Below are 14,671 nucleotides of genomic sequence, written 5' to 3' on the forward strand. Positions count from 1 at the left end.
GAAGGATCTCTAGCTTATGCAATGACAAAAAGCAGAACAGGAGACTTTCAGGTGTCTTTCCTTGAGCAAAGCAAAATTACAACTTGAGCTTTTCATAAATATAGGGACCCTGGGTTGAAATGAAAATGATGACAATGTTGAATTCTTTTAAAAGAAATAACTCTATTCCTCTGGTTTAATTGTACCTTAATTCAGAAAAGAAGTACCATTAAACATAACACTGGAAAAGGCTGCCCTTCCTTCACCTATATTTCTTAAAGGATCATGGAAGAATCTGAATCCGCCACCCTCCAAAAGAATTATGTTCCTCCCACTGCCTTCCCATTGCTTCTCCTTTCAAGGAACAACTACTATTTCAAGTATCTTTTTTCAAGCCTACAACACACACTAGTGGGATTCACTAGAGAGGATTGTGAGAAGATCTATGGCAGTGGTACTCAACCTTCCTAATGCCCTGACCCTTTAATACAGTTCCTCATGTTGTGGTGACCCCAACTATAAAATAATAAAATTATTAGGAAACTCAGGAGTAGATACTAATTTACCTTGCTGCTGGATCGTGGCCCTACCTTATGGATGCACATTATTATTATTATTATTATTATTATTATTATTATTATTATTATTATTATTATTTATTAGATTTGTATGCCGCCCCTCTCCGTAGACTGCATACATCTGCATGTATGAATCAAATATGATTTAAAAAAATATTACAAAAAAAGAGCTGAAAACAGGATGGTGACGGATACACAGTGCTGGAAATTTGGCTTCTGTGTGTGTGTGTGTGTGTGTGTGTGTGTGTCGATATATATATCTATAAATATAGAAGGAAGGCAGCTCAGGTCTCGCTGTGTTCGCCCTAGAACAAGGACAGAAGCACCAGCCTGAACCTGATGAGTGAGGCCTCGTCGAAACGTCGCAAGAAATTTCCAAATCCTACACGGGAAGAAACCCGAATATGCCAAGACTGCCATACACACACACACACACACACACACACACACAGATATATGAGATGGATAGAGGAATGGTGTCACAGTTCCTAAGACCATCAGATATATATGTTTTCCAATGGTCTTAGGCGATCCTGTGAAAAGGCTGTTCAACCCCCAAAGCGGTCACGACCCACAGGTTGAGAACCACTGATCTATGGGCAGGTGAGAAGCAGCAGCAGTGAGCTTTTTGCCTGGTGTGCGGAGGAGAAAAATCCTTTCTTCCTCCCTATTCATGGACAGTTCAGTGCCCTCCCCCAATTTCTATGAAAACGAACCCTCCCTCCCATTAAAATTTCTTATATCCCAATGCATATGGTTTATAACACTTTATTTTTCACTTTTCCCCCAGGTGATTACGAGCTAGTAGACTTCAAAAAGGTGCCTTTTTTCATTGGTAAGTCACAACATCTATCTAAAAATAGATTACATGAAAAACCGCCTAATCATATGTCTATGCAAAGTTGAAGTTGTATCAAATCTCCCTCTCCCCCCCCCCCCCGCAAAAAAAAAGAGTTAGGGATGTTTCTGTTTGTTTATTCTTCACCATTTTCCTCCCCTCAAAAGCTCGGAAATGCCTGTGAAGATCTGGATGCGGAACAGGAGTGATTGCCAAAGTCCAATGACATAATTTGGGACAATGAGCCTACAAATCAAAATGACACACTTGGATTAGCCATGTACAAAGCAATCAAATTAGTATTGGATAGCACCAGCTATTAAAGAAAGCAAAACGGAGAAAGAGGCATCACAAAACCCAAACTGACATACCTATTACACTAGTGAAATGGTTTTCAAACTCCTGATCATCAAAAGATACTAAAGAATTATAGAGACCATCAGAAGACAGGTCTTTCTCCCCCTCTGTTCATTGTTCTCAGCAATGAAAAACTGAAAACCACATTTCCTTCTGTCAATACTGCCCTGCCTTTGTAGTTGGGCAATAGAAGGAAGAAGCCAAAGAAAGTATGATTAAGGAGGAAATTGACCTATCCTTTCTCTCCATGCCTAATGGGGCTGGCGAGACAATTGATAGAAACAAATAAAGATACAGTAGATAAAGATAGGATGATGGTGAGAAGGGACTGATGTTCAGTTCCCTCTTTTTCTCAAGTGTATATTTGGTTTCTTTGAAGAGTAGATGATTATAATGAAGAAATCTGTGACTTTGGAGTTTCAGAAACCTAATTTGGTGTCTAATATCGTGATGATATTCCCCTTCCTTGTATCATTCTTTTTAAAAAGCTGTTATAGTGTACAAAAATGCGGAGATGATGGAGAATCCAATCCAATTCTAATATCTGGATTTTCAATCAGAACAGGTCCATGCAATCATATCAGTTAATAGAGTGGGGTATGGTATGGTATGGTATGGTAGGGTAGGGTAGGGTAGGGTAGAGTAGAATAGAATAGAATAGAATAGAATCTTTCATTGTCACTTTGAATGTACGCTAATTTGCATACATTAAAATGAAATTACATTGCATTTAGCTCTCAAAGGGTCTCCACCTCTAATGTAAACATAAATATAAATATGAGTAAATTTTTTTGTCAAGGTCAGGGAAAGTGTGATGGTGCCATCAGACAAAAATGATAACACCAACAGCCAATTTTGAATGGAGACTTGGAAGGTGTGCTCTTGCCATTCAAATAATCACACACAAAGAAGTTGGTAGAATGATTTGCATTAAAAAGCATATGTTAGGAAAGTTACACAGAAAACTGTGACAACTGCTGAAAGCTGCCAACAACAGTATATAGGAATTTTACACATTTACAAACATTGCAAAATGGAATCTATCATGGACAAAGTGAAGCACATTTAGATTGTCTACAGTTGACCTCTCCCCATTTCTAAGAGGTCTGTAAGGGACGTGCATAAGTGCACCGTTGTGCCTACCGTCCTGTCCTACTATAGTATTGTCCTTCTTATAATTATTTTTTAATTGTGTTATATTTATACAAACTACTATCTTATACATGTTTGATAGATAAACAAACAAACATTTAAATTCATTTGCACATTCCTTCTTTACGCAGAAATACATTAAGGGAGAAATTTTGTTTTTTTTCAAGTGACCCATTGAGTTTCCCTTGGCTTTCCCTTGAAAAATTTATGTGCCATGGTTAACCTGGATATAAATAATCTTGCCTTCTCTTTGGGATAGTACTCCACTTGAAGAAGGGTCGGCACCACGAGCTGCTGTTCTGGGAAGTGTTGGGAAATTGATTGTACAGTGGATGCAGGGGTGGGCCCCAGATGGAATGGGACGGAACCCCGTTTCGGTAGTGAAATTGAAGCTGCGCGTGCAGCTCCAGCTGACCGGCAGGACCGCCTTCTCTCTTTCTCTTTTTTAAAAAAATTATTTATATTTTTTTAATCATCTGCGCATGCACTGGGAGTTCAATTCAGCAGAACTTGTCAATTGCGGCCTGCTGCAATGGAGGAAGTCCAGGCTGACCTAGTGAGTGGATCCCCCACTTCTCCGGTCTGCCAGAAGTGGAGTCAAAGACACATTGGAGATTTTGGTGGCCCAACCAGCTCCGAGATCAGTGTCTTGAAGGAAAACAGAAAAGAGGTAAAAGCAGGTCAAATGCATTGCCCCAGGGAAGCCCGGAGGGAGGCGGGCGGTGGCTTGGAGAAGCTGGGACTGCTTTCCTGCATCTGCAGTCTGAGCCCTTCCCCGCAGGGTGGGAAACTCTCCCTGCGGGGCTAAAATTAATATGGTGCATCCCGATGCAGCTGTCCCATTTCCTCTTGTGCCGCAGACAGGGGCAGGCAAGTGAGTGGGCTGGCCGCAGACGGGGGCAGGCAAGCGCTGGGGGAGCTCACAGAGGCCAAGCTGCAACAGGATGCCACCAGCTCATGCATATCGCCTGCCGCCCCTTTCAACCCCCTCTCGACTGCCGGAGAGGCTCCAAATGCACGGATCATTACCAGATGCCTGGCTGCACATTCAGAGCTTTTCACCTGGTGGCAGAAGCCGTACCAAGCTGAGAGAGGGGAGGCAGTTTTTTTACTCTGCCAGCTGGAGGGTCTCACCAGTTTGCAGCACTGCCTTTGTCCCCCTTCCCCTCAATGCAGTCTGCCCATTTTGGAGCTGATGGCAACAATCACCCCAGAACCGGGGGAAGGCGAAGGAAGGAACTCGTCTACCTGCCACAGCCTCCTCCTACCCACTTCAGCCCTCATGTACTTGAGGCAGTTGTTTCCATTGACTCCGAAATGGAGGGATTGCGCTGAGGGGAAGGGGTGGCAAAGGCAGGCTTCACTTCAATCCTGGCAGCCAGGTCTGAATCCCAGGCGTGTTGGAGGGAAATGGGGCGGGGAAGACACGTGATGCCAGGCACTCGGCTCCAGCCCCTCTCACCTTTTCTCCCTTCGCCCAGCCCTCTTTGGGCAGCCTCTGCCCCGCCTCTGCCCACCCACTGACAAAGTTCCCCAGCCTGAAGCATGCCAGTGAAGGTGAGTGCTGTTCCCGGCCGAAGGGCAAAAAGGTGAGAGGGGTTGGGCTTCCTGGGAAGAACCCTCGCCTTTGCTGGCATGCTTCAGGCTGGGGTACTTCATCAGTGGGCAGGCCGAGGCGGAGGCTGCCCAAGGAGGGCTGACCAAAGGGCGGAAAGGCAAGTGGGGCTGGAGCCGAGTGCCTGGCAGCATGTCTCTCCCCCACCCCCTTTCTCTCCAACACACCCGGGATCCAGACCTGGTTGCCAGGTTTGAAGCGAAGCCTGCTTTTGCCACCCCTTCCCCTCTGTGCAGTCCCCATGTTTTTTGCCCCGAGTATCAAAGATTGAAGCAGGTAGGAGGAGGCTGTGACAAGTAGACAGGTTCCTTCCTTTGCTAAATATTGAAGTCTAGCAGATCTTTCAAAACAAAAGCTAAGGTCTGTTTCCCACCATCCCAGGAAGCAGGAGAACTGAATAATGGATTTAAGTTAAGAAAGCAAATTCCAATAAAAAGTTGGGGAAAAATGATATTCAAACTCACACAGTGGCTGTGAAGAAGGAAAAGGACACTGAGCTGAGCCTGCAGGGCAAAACCTGCCTGCACCTGCCTGCCCGCCTGCCCATCCGGTGCCACCTGGGGCTCTGTCTGCAGCAGGAGCTGATGGCGCTGATAATGTCAGGAGGTCCCAGCATCTCTGCCTTCCCAGAGTTGGACAACCTCTTCAAGTGGATTGGGACCATCACCGGCATGGCTGGGACGGTCTATGAGGACTTGAGGTACAAACTGTCCTTGGAATTTCCCAGTGGGTATCTCTACAACACTCCCACCGTCAAGTTCCATGTTAAAGTTCCCCCCCCCTGATATTAATGTATAAATAAACGTGTTTTGCTTTAAGTTGGGAAAAAACCCTGAACAGCCAGAACGGTTTTGTCAGTAGAACTAAATGAACTGGAGAAATTGTGGGCTCCTTTTCAGTTGATGTGTCTAAAGAGGCTGGAGAAAGCATTGGTTGGAGATGTTGTATTTGGGATTTCAGCCCTGAACTGAGACGTGGGTCAGCGTTGCTGGCACTGCTTGGGGAAGGAAGGAAGGGACTTTGGGAAGGGGGAGGGGTTGGTTGCAGGAGTCCAGACTTCACTCCCAGCACTCCGTGCTTCCTCCCATCTTTCCTTCCCCGCCTCCGAAACCCGGTGGCGAGGAATGTGGGTGAAAGCAACCTGGGTTCGTGGTTGTGCAACAGAATGGGGAGGGGGGGGGTGCTTTGCAGCTGTCAAAAATCTTTATCACCTCAATCTCTTCAGTTGGTGAATTGTTTAAGAACCATTAAGATTAAAATGAGAAAATTAAAAGCAAGTACTTTTAATTTCTTATTTCCAATTAGTATGGAATCATCAACTCTGTCTTAAAATATATCTGGCAAGCACTACTGAGGAAAGAATTTATCCTCTATTACTTTCTCTGAAAGCACAGGAGAAATATAGGGACTGTTCTTAAAGAAAAGAAATTGAAAAGCTTATTTCTTGGTGCCTGTTAATGTTCCAATAATAGATTGAGATGAGATACTTCTATATTCCCTTTCATTCATGGAATTGTATGGAAGTACAGCTGACAACCATATGGATTGTAATTTTAACCTTCCTGCTTTTTTTGTGTCATGGCTTCTTCCATTGTTTTTTTAAAAATGCCTACCATTCTTTAAAAATGCCAACCCTTCTTTACAAAAATACTAATAATGATTGGTTGAACTTGAATTCAGCATCTTTACATTGGAAATATATGATCTTACAGATAATGTCTCATTAGATAATTTCTTCTCTCTAAGCTTAGAGAAGGGGTGGGCAATTATGGTTTCTTTACAACTATGGATTTCAACTCCCAGAATTCCTGACCCAGCAAGAATTCCTGGCTCAGGAATTCTGGGAGTTGAAGTCCATGGGCTATAAAGGAGCCACAGCTTCCCAACAGAATGAGAAGTAGGGGTGTTGTAGCTGTCACTCATTACATTTAAGCCACCCCGTCACATGATCGTCAAGCCACTCCCATCTGGTCACATGGTCAACAAGCCACTCCCAACTGATCGCATGGCCATCAAGCCACAATCACAAAATAAGCCACAGCCAGTGTGGTAGTAAAATTCTTTGTAGCCCATCACTGAATGGATGCCTTCATAGACGTAGGCTATTTGTTATTTGGATTATTTTCCTTGCTTTATCAGTAGCTAGGAAGCAGACTGCAAGTGGCTTTAGGGATTTGATTGTTGTTGTTCTTGTTGTTTTAATCCTGGAAATGTGTTGTTACTTTGAAATATCTAGGAAGTTTCAGTCCCCAGATTTCACTGCACTTATTTTTCTGCGATGAGTCTTCATTGATCATCTATCTTTCCTATCAGTTTATGCCTCTGGCTGAGTAAAAGGGAGTTTTCTGTTGAGCCAACAACTTTTTTAAATTTAAAATATTTGTAATCTGATTTTCTGGGCAAAGCACAACCTAGCGTCAAGAACTACCCTGCAGTCAAACATCAACACATCAAGACATAATAAAAGCATCATCACACTAAAATAGCCACCTAAAGGAACTAAAATTAGACATTTAAATTACTTAGAAACAGGTGATAAAACTATTTTTTTTAGTACATAACAAATTCTTACATAAAAAGAACATTTTTTTTCTTTCAGTCTCATTTCTGGCTTCCTATGTACATGCAATCTGATTCGTGCTCATAGGATTAGTTCCAGCCAAAACTATGCTGCTAATGTTGATTGTCTCTCAGCCTCCCTTTTTGTTATTGCCTTTTCAACCACAATATCTCCACATTGGCAAGCTCTGCATCGGAGGCCACAGTTTGGCTGCTGAATGCCTAACATTCAGCACATCTTCCTGCTCCTAAGCCAGCTAACAAATAATTCGGAGGCATGAAGATTATCCTATATATTATCGATAACAAATTAACAAATGGAGAATGCACTATATTTGTTCTGATTATATTAAGCATTGAATTTGTTTTGCTTATGTCAGGGATACCCAGACATGTGCTTTCCAAATATTTTTGGAATATTAGATACATAATTGTATGGGCTCATATACATAGAAGGAAACAAAGCCAATGGGTAACATTTTAAGACAATCCCTGTCCAGTGCAGGGATCTTAATTAAAGTATCATTGAAAAATGGCTGCTATTTAAACATATCCAGTAAAGCGTAGCTCACCCATTGCTCTAGATGTTTAATTCAACCACTGTATCCAATTTGTGCTCATGACTACCAACTGGAATCTACCATCCTCTTGTATTACCTATAGTACTTACATCTTGAGAGATATGAATATATGAAGTAAACAGGAAACTCTGACACTCATACATGTGCCATGACAAGAAAGGATCAGAGTTGGCATTGCGATGCTGCTTTCGTTATTTTGATGAAAGTGCTAGATTCTGTTGACACCTTTGTCCATATAGAAGGGAAGGGTTGCCTTACATTAGAAGTCTCAAACTTGACCTTCAGAGATTGGTAGTTGAAAAACAGTCAGTTTTTCAAATTCACAATGCCCCCCTTCTATACATAATATAGACCAATGATGGTGAACCTATGGCACAGATGGTACATGGGGCCATATCTGCTGGCATGTGATCCATTGCCCTAGTTCAGCTCCAACGTGCATGTGTGTGCCGGCCAAATGATTTTTGGCTCACACAGAGGCTCTGGGAGGGCGTTTTAGGCTTCCAGAGAGCCTCCAGAGAATGGGGAAGGGTGTTTTTAACCCCCTACGGCTCCAGGTAAGCCTTTGGAACCTGGGGAGGGCGAAACATGTGCTTATGGGGGCCCACCAGAAGTTGGGAATTTATGTCCATTTCCGGCCTCCAGAAGCTGTTTTGGCCCTCTCCAGGCATTGAATTATAGGTGTGGGCAGTCATGAATGCATGATAGCACGTGCCCACGCTCTTTCGGCACCCAATGAAAAAAAGGTTTGCCATCACTGATATAGGCTATATCATATCCAGGGTTACTTGGGACGATCAGGAATCTTCGTTTTAATCTGTTCTAATCCTGTTTGTAAAACAAAGTTGGGTGGAATTTAAGACATAAACAATGTCACAGGCATACACAGCCTGCCTTCCTTAACAAAGATCCCAGAATGTGTTCTTCCATTTTGGGATTTATATTTGGATCACATCCTTTGACCTGTCTATGGTGTTTTGCAAACTTTTTTAAGTGTTAGTTTTAATTCATTATTGATATTCTTTTCTGCAAATTATGTTACCATTACAGTGTTCCCTCGATTTTCGCGGGGGTTACATTCCAAGACCTCCCGCAAAAGTCGATTTTCCGCGAAATAGTGGTGCGGAAGTAAAAACACCATTTTTGGCTATGGACAGCCAAAAACTACCCCCACGCACCCTTTTTCAAGGCAGCGCAAGGAGCCGGGCTTGAAATTAGAGCAGGGAGCGACGAAAGTGTGGAGGCCGGCAAAGATTGCTTTGAATGTCGGCTGCCCCCACCCCCCCAGCGCCTCTGGCCCCCTCGCCGCTACTGCCCGCCCGCCCGATCCACCCCTCTCACCGGCTTTCTTGGGACACGGGTCCTCCTGCAGCAGCACTGGCGGCTACGGCTTCTCATCCTCCTCATTCGGCTGGTAGCCGCTCTGAGCGCTTTGAGAATGCCCGCCCCGCCCCTCTCACAGTCCCTTAGCTGAGAGCGCTTTCGTCCCAGCTATCAGCGAGGGGGCTGCAGGAGAGGTGGGGGCAGGCGTTCTCACAGAGAGGGAGAGAGAGAGGGAGAAAGAGAGAGAGAGCAAGAGGGGGGAGAGTGGAAGGTAGAGAGAGAGAAAAAAATTATAGAAAAAGGGAGGAAAAAAGAGAAATGAGAAAATGATTGAAGCAGAGAATGACAGGAAAGAAAGAGAAAGAGAGAGAGAAGTGACTCTTGGTGATGACATATGACATCATCGGGTGGGAAAAACCGTGGTATAGGAAAAAAACCGCGGAGTATTTTTTAATTAATTTTTTTTGAAAAACCGTGGTATAGCCGTTTCGCGAAGTTTGAACCCGCGAAAATCGAGGGATCACTGAATTCTTGGGACACATATTTGAAAGAGCAAGAAATGTTTCTAGAATGGCATCATTGACTGCCCCCTGTGCTTCCCATTAAAGCACCTAGTATTTTCACCATAATATCTTTCTCTTACAGTCTAATATACATTGTGCTATAACAATAGGGAGTAGAAGTGGTGAATGCTGAAGGATAGATTTTAAAGCCATTGCCTTTCAACAAGCTCTCCTTAGTAATCCATGTAAGGTATCTAAAATAACTTGCTAGCTTAATAAAGAGTTCATTGACAAGGTTACTTTTTCACATCAGGAAACCTTCAGCTCTCTCTAGGCATCCTGCCTTTCTTAGAACTCTTACTTCATCCTGTCTTCACAACCCTCAGAAATCCGGAGTCACTTATTTTATGAATGTTCGACACATGACTCCAAAAATCTCTAGCAGTCGATATTTCACATGGCTTGATTTTCAGTTGCTTTCAGGCCTGTTTCTTAACATTGGTGAAAGAACACTGAGAAAGAAGCTATACCTGAAATCAATCACTGTGGATAGCTAAACACTCAGGTAAGAGTTCAGCCCAGGACTGAGCAATACAATTAAGACCAACATCTCCATGGCTAAGTGAGACATTTGGTAAGTGAGCTTTGCCCCATTTTATGACCTTTCTTGCAACAGTTAAGTGGATAGAAACATAGAAGTCTGACGGCAGGAAAAGACCTCATGGTCCATCTAGTCTGCCCTTATACTATTTTCTGTATTTTATCTTAGGATGGATATATGTTTATCCCAGGCATGTTTAAATTCAGTTACTGTGGATTTATCAACCACGTCTCCTGGAAGTTTGTTCCAAGGATCTACTACTCTTTCAGTAAAATAATATTTTCTCATGTTGCTTTTGATCTTTCCCCCAACTAACTTCAGATTGTGTCCCCTTGTTCTTGTGTTCACTTTCCTATTAAAAACACTTCCCTCCTGGACCTTATTTAACCCTTTGACATATTTAAATGTTTCGATCATGTCCCCCCTTTTCCTTCAGTTCTCCAGACTATACAGATTGAGTTCATGAAGTCTTTCCTGATACGTTTTATGCTTAAGACCTTCCACCATTCTTGTGGCCCGTCTTTGGACCCATTCAGTTTTGTCAATATCTTTTTTTTGGTGAAGTCTCCAGAACTGAACACAGTATTCTAAATGTGGTCTCACCAGCACTCTATATAGCGGGATCATAATCTCCCTCTTCCTGCTTGTTATACCTCTAGCTATGCAGCCAAGCATCCTACTTGCTTTCCCTACCGCCTGACTGCACTGTTCACCCATTTTGAGACTGTCAGAAAGTCTGCAGTCGTTAAACTAGTAACATGGTTGTGAAGTGAATCTGGATTCCTCATTGTCAGAAGGTTGCAAAAAGTGATCTGATGACCCTAAGGACACTGCAATGGTGATATATATGAGTTAAGTTGCCAAGCATCTGAATTTTGATTACATGGACATGGGGATGGTGTAATGACTGTGAGCCTTGCTGGCGTAGTAGTTAGATTGCAGTACTGCAGGCTACTTCTGCTGGCTGCCTGCAATTTGGCAGTTGAAATCTCATCAGGCTCAATGTTGACTCATCCGCCCATCCTTTCAAGGTGGGTAACATAAGGATCCAGTTTGTTTGGGGCAAGATGCTGACTCTGTAAAACCACTTAGAGAGGGCTATAAAGCACTGTATATAAGTCTCATTGGCATTGCTATTGTAAGGGTGAAAAATGGTCATGTCACTTTTTTCAGTGATGTTGTAACTTCGAATGATCACTAAATGAAATGTTGTAAATTGAGAGCTACCTACAATTAAAAAAAAATAGGGATCTAGTCATGTCCAACTCTAGGGGACAGCGTTCATCTCCCCCTTAGGTGAGGGAGCCAATATTATCCAAACACATTTCTGGGATCGTGTAGCCAGCATGATATCACTTCTCAGTGCAGAGCATACCTCGGTATACTAACAACAAAAGATTTAAGTGCCAAAGCCCACTGCAACAACATAGCCAAGAAGGCTTCAAGAGTTGTAAACCTAATCCTACGTAGCTTCTGCTCTGGCAATCTCACACTACTTACCAGAGTTTACAAAACATTTGCCAGACCCATCCTCGAATACAGCTAATCCATTTGGAACCCATATCGCATCTCAGACATCTCAACCCATATCGCATCTCAACACCCTTGAAAATGTCCAGAAGAGCCCTTCACTCCTCCACTCGAAAAATAATACCCTATGAGACTAGACTTTCAATCGTGGACCTAGAAAGCCTAGAACTAAGATGCCTTAAACAAGATCTAAGTATTGCCCACAAGATCATATGCTTTAACGTCCTGCCTGTCGGCGACTAGTTCAGCTTCAACCACAACAACACAAGACACACAACAGATTTAAACTTAATATTAACCGCTCCAAACTTGACTGTAAAAAATATGACTTCAGTAACTGAGTTGTCCAAGCGTGGAACTCATTACCGGACTCTGTAGTGTCATCCCCAGCTCCCAACACTTTACCCTTAGATTATCTACGGTTGACCTATCCAGATTCCTAAGAGGTCAGTAAGGGGCGAGTACAAGTGCACTAGAGTGCCTTCCGTCCCTGTCCTATTGCTCTCCTATATCTTCTATACCTTTCTTCTATTCCTATATCTCTTCTTCTATTCTTTCATTGATATGTTCTATTACTGTATCTTCTTTTCTATTCTTTGATAGATATATTTTACTATATATTTTACTATGAGTATCTCCTCTATAACCTTCATCATGTATTTTACTATGTGTAAATAGATATATACCCACTAAAACCCTCATTGTGTATTGGACTAACTAACTAACTAACTAACTAACTAACTAACTAACTAAATAAATAAATAAATTTAAAAAAAAATACAGACAAACACGGAATGCGGTTACCTTTCCATTGTAGTCTGGGGCGGATTCCTACTACTGCCACTACTGGTGCACTGCATGCACAGCTTCAGTTAGCTTGCACGCACGCGTGTGCATCCAAGCTTGTTTTTGCATCTATGCATGCGCAGAAAGCAAAATTTCACGAGGGGACACATGAGGGAGACTTGGCAATTTTTTTGTGCAGAACCCCCCAAAAATCACAGACATTATTATTGATTATGATTATGATTATGATTATGATTATGATTGTGATTGTGATTATGATTATGAATTAGACTTTTTATGCTGCCCCTCTCTGAAGACCCGGGGCGGCTCACAACATACAATGCAAACAATAAGTATACAAATCTAATAGTTAAAATATAGCTAAAAACCCATTAATTAAAAAAAAAACCAGTCAATTTACTCAATCATACCCACACATAACATTAATGGTCAGAACAGAGGGGGGGGGGGCATATGCTAGTTGCCCCATGCCTGGCGACATAGATGGGTCTTAAGGCTTTTGTGGAAGGCGAGGAGGTTGGGGGCAGTACAAATCTCTGGAAGGAGCTGATTCCAGAGGGTCGGGGCCGCCACAGAGAAGGCTCTTCCCCTAGGCCCCACCAAACAACATTGTCTGGTTGACGGGACCTGGAGAAGGCCAACTCTGTGGAACCTGATCAGTCGCTGAGATTTATGCGGCAGAAGGTGGTCCCAAAAGTAATCCGGTCCGATGCCATGTAGGGCTTTATAGGTCATTACCAACACTTTGAATTGTGTCCGGAAACCAGCTGGCAACCAATACATGCGTGCACATCCCCTCACAAGATTTTGCTTCCTGTGCATGTGAAGAAGCAAAAACAAGCTGGGACGTGCACACGGATGCAAGATAACCTAAGCTATGCGTGCAGCGATCGCTACAAGTGCGCCATTCTTTACAACCCGCTTCTGATTGTCGTGGAACTTATTTTATCTACCTGTATTTTCATGCTTTCAAACTATTAGGTGGGCAGGATCTGGGGCAAGAATGGGAGCTTGCCCGGTCCCACAACGTAGGCTGTCAAGCTTTTCAGTTGACAAACTCAGCCTCCTAACCACTGCGCCATTGTGCGTCCTTCAGAAAAGTAGAAGAATCCAAATTAGAGTGTTAACATTGATAGTGATGTTCCTGGCTAACTGAAATCACATAAAATCAGCTGGAAATTCTTAGGCTGTTCAAAACAAGTGTGCAATTAGAAACTGAATGTTAAAATCAATCCATCTCTCAATGGATGGCGAATATTCACAGCACAAACTAATTATACCACAGGGACTGAGTATTCTTATTTAATATACCCATATGTTAAATATTTTCAGAATAACTGTGATCTTGATTACAAACGTATTGGATGCCAATGTAACCTGGCAAATCATACATATCTAGTATTTCAATTGATGAATGACCTTAGAATAGTTATGAGTTCACTGTTGTTAAAAACAAAAAGTAGCAAGGGAATTATTACACAAATTTCCCCATAACCCTTTACACAGTTTTAATTTGGGAGAGCTTTGAAATGGAAACCAATCCAACACATGAATGAATGAATGTTTCCCTATTTATACCCAGCAATCCTCAGCTTTTACCTATTATCCATATCTTTGTAGGCCTTTACCAGACTAATTCCTCACACCCCCTCCAACCAAATAAGCTCACAGCCACAAGGACCCCTTGCAAGAACATTTTCTCTTTGCAATATATACTGTGCAAGCCTTAAGTCCATACTACATTTTATTCTTTAGTTTAACTTGTCTACATCTTTATATAGGGTGCTCTAAGATGGAGAATGACACTAGGCCTAAAATTAGCGAGGCAATGGATGAAACAAAAATAGTCCTTCACTTTGCAGAAAAGGAGCATGCTTTGAATGTCTTTTTTAAAAAAATCTCTCCTTTTTGTGAGAGGTGGAATTATGATGGAAATTATACATTTCTGCCGATGTAAATACATAACCCCAAATAATAACAAGGACAAGCTTTTACTGGTATACTATACATTTTATTTATAGAGATATGTTTTCTTTAGCAACCAACTCTCATTTGCACTTAAAACATTTTTTAACTAAATTTCAATGCCAGCAATCTACCGCATTAAAAAAATCTTGCCTGGTCATCTTTTCTATTTTTGTTTTCTTCCATTCAATTGCATTAGATTTTTCAAAGCCTGCCTGGACAAATCTCTGCAGTTTTCATGGCAAAAAGTTTCAGAAATGGTTTGCCAACAACTCCTTCCTAA

The 14,671-nt window shown here is 42.4% G+C and overlaps 1 protein-coding gene across 2 annotated transcripts in view; it reads right to left on the minus strand.

Moving 5' to 3' along the window:
- Positions 1 to 14,671, minus strand: part of DLGAP2 (DLG associated protein 2) — a 219,917-nt gene that overhangs the window by 104,849 nt on the left and 100,397 nt on the right. The window lies entirely within an intron of this gene.

This window comes from Erythrolamprus reginae, chromosome 1, assembly GCF_031021105.1.
Source record: "Erythrolamprus reginae isolate rEryReg1 chromosome 1, rEryReg1.hap1, whole genome shotgun sequence".
NCBI classification, from domain to species: Eukaryota; Metazoa; Chordata; class Lepidosauria; order Squamata; family Dipsadidae; genus Erythrolamprus; species Erythrolamprus reginae.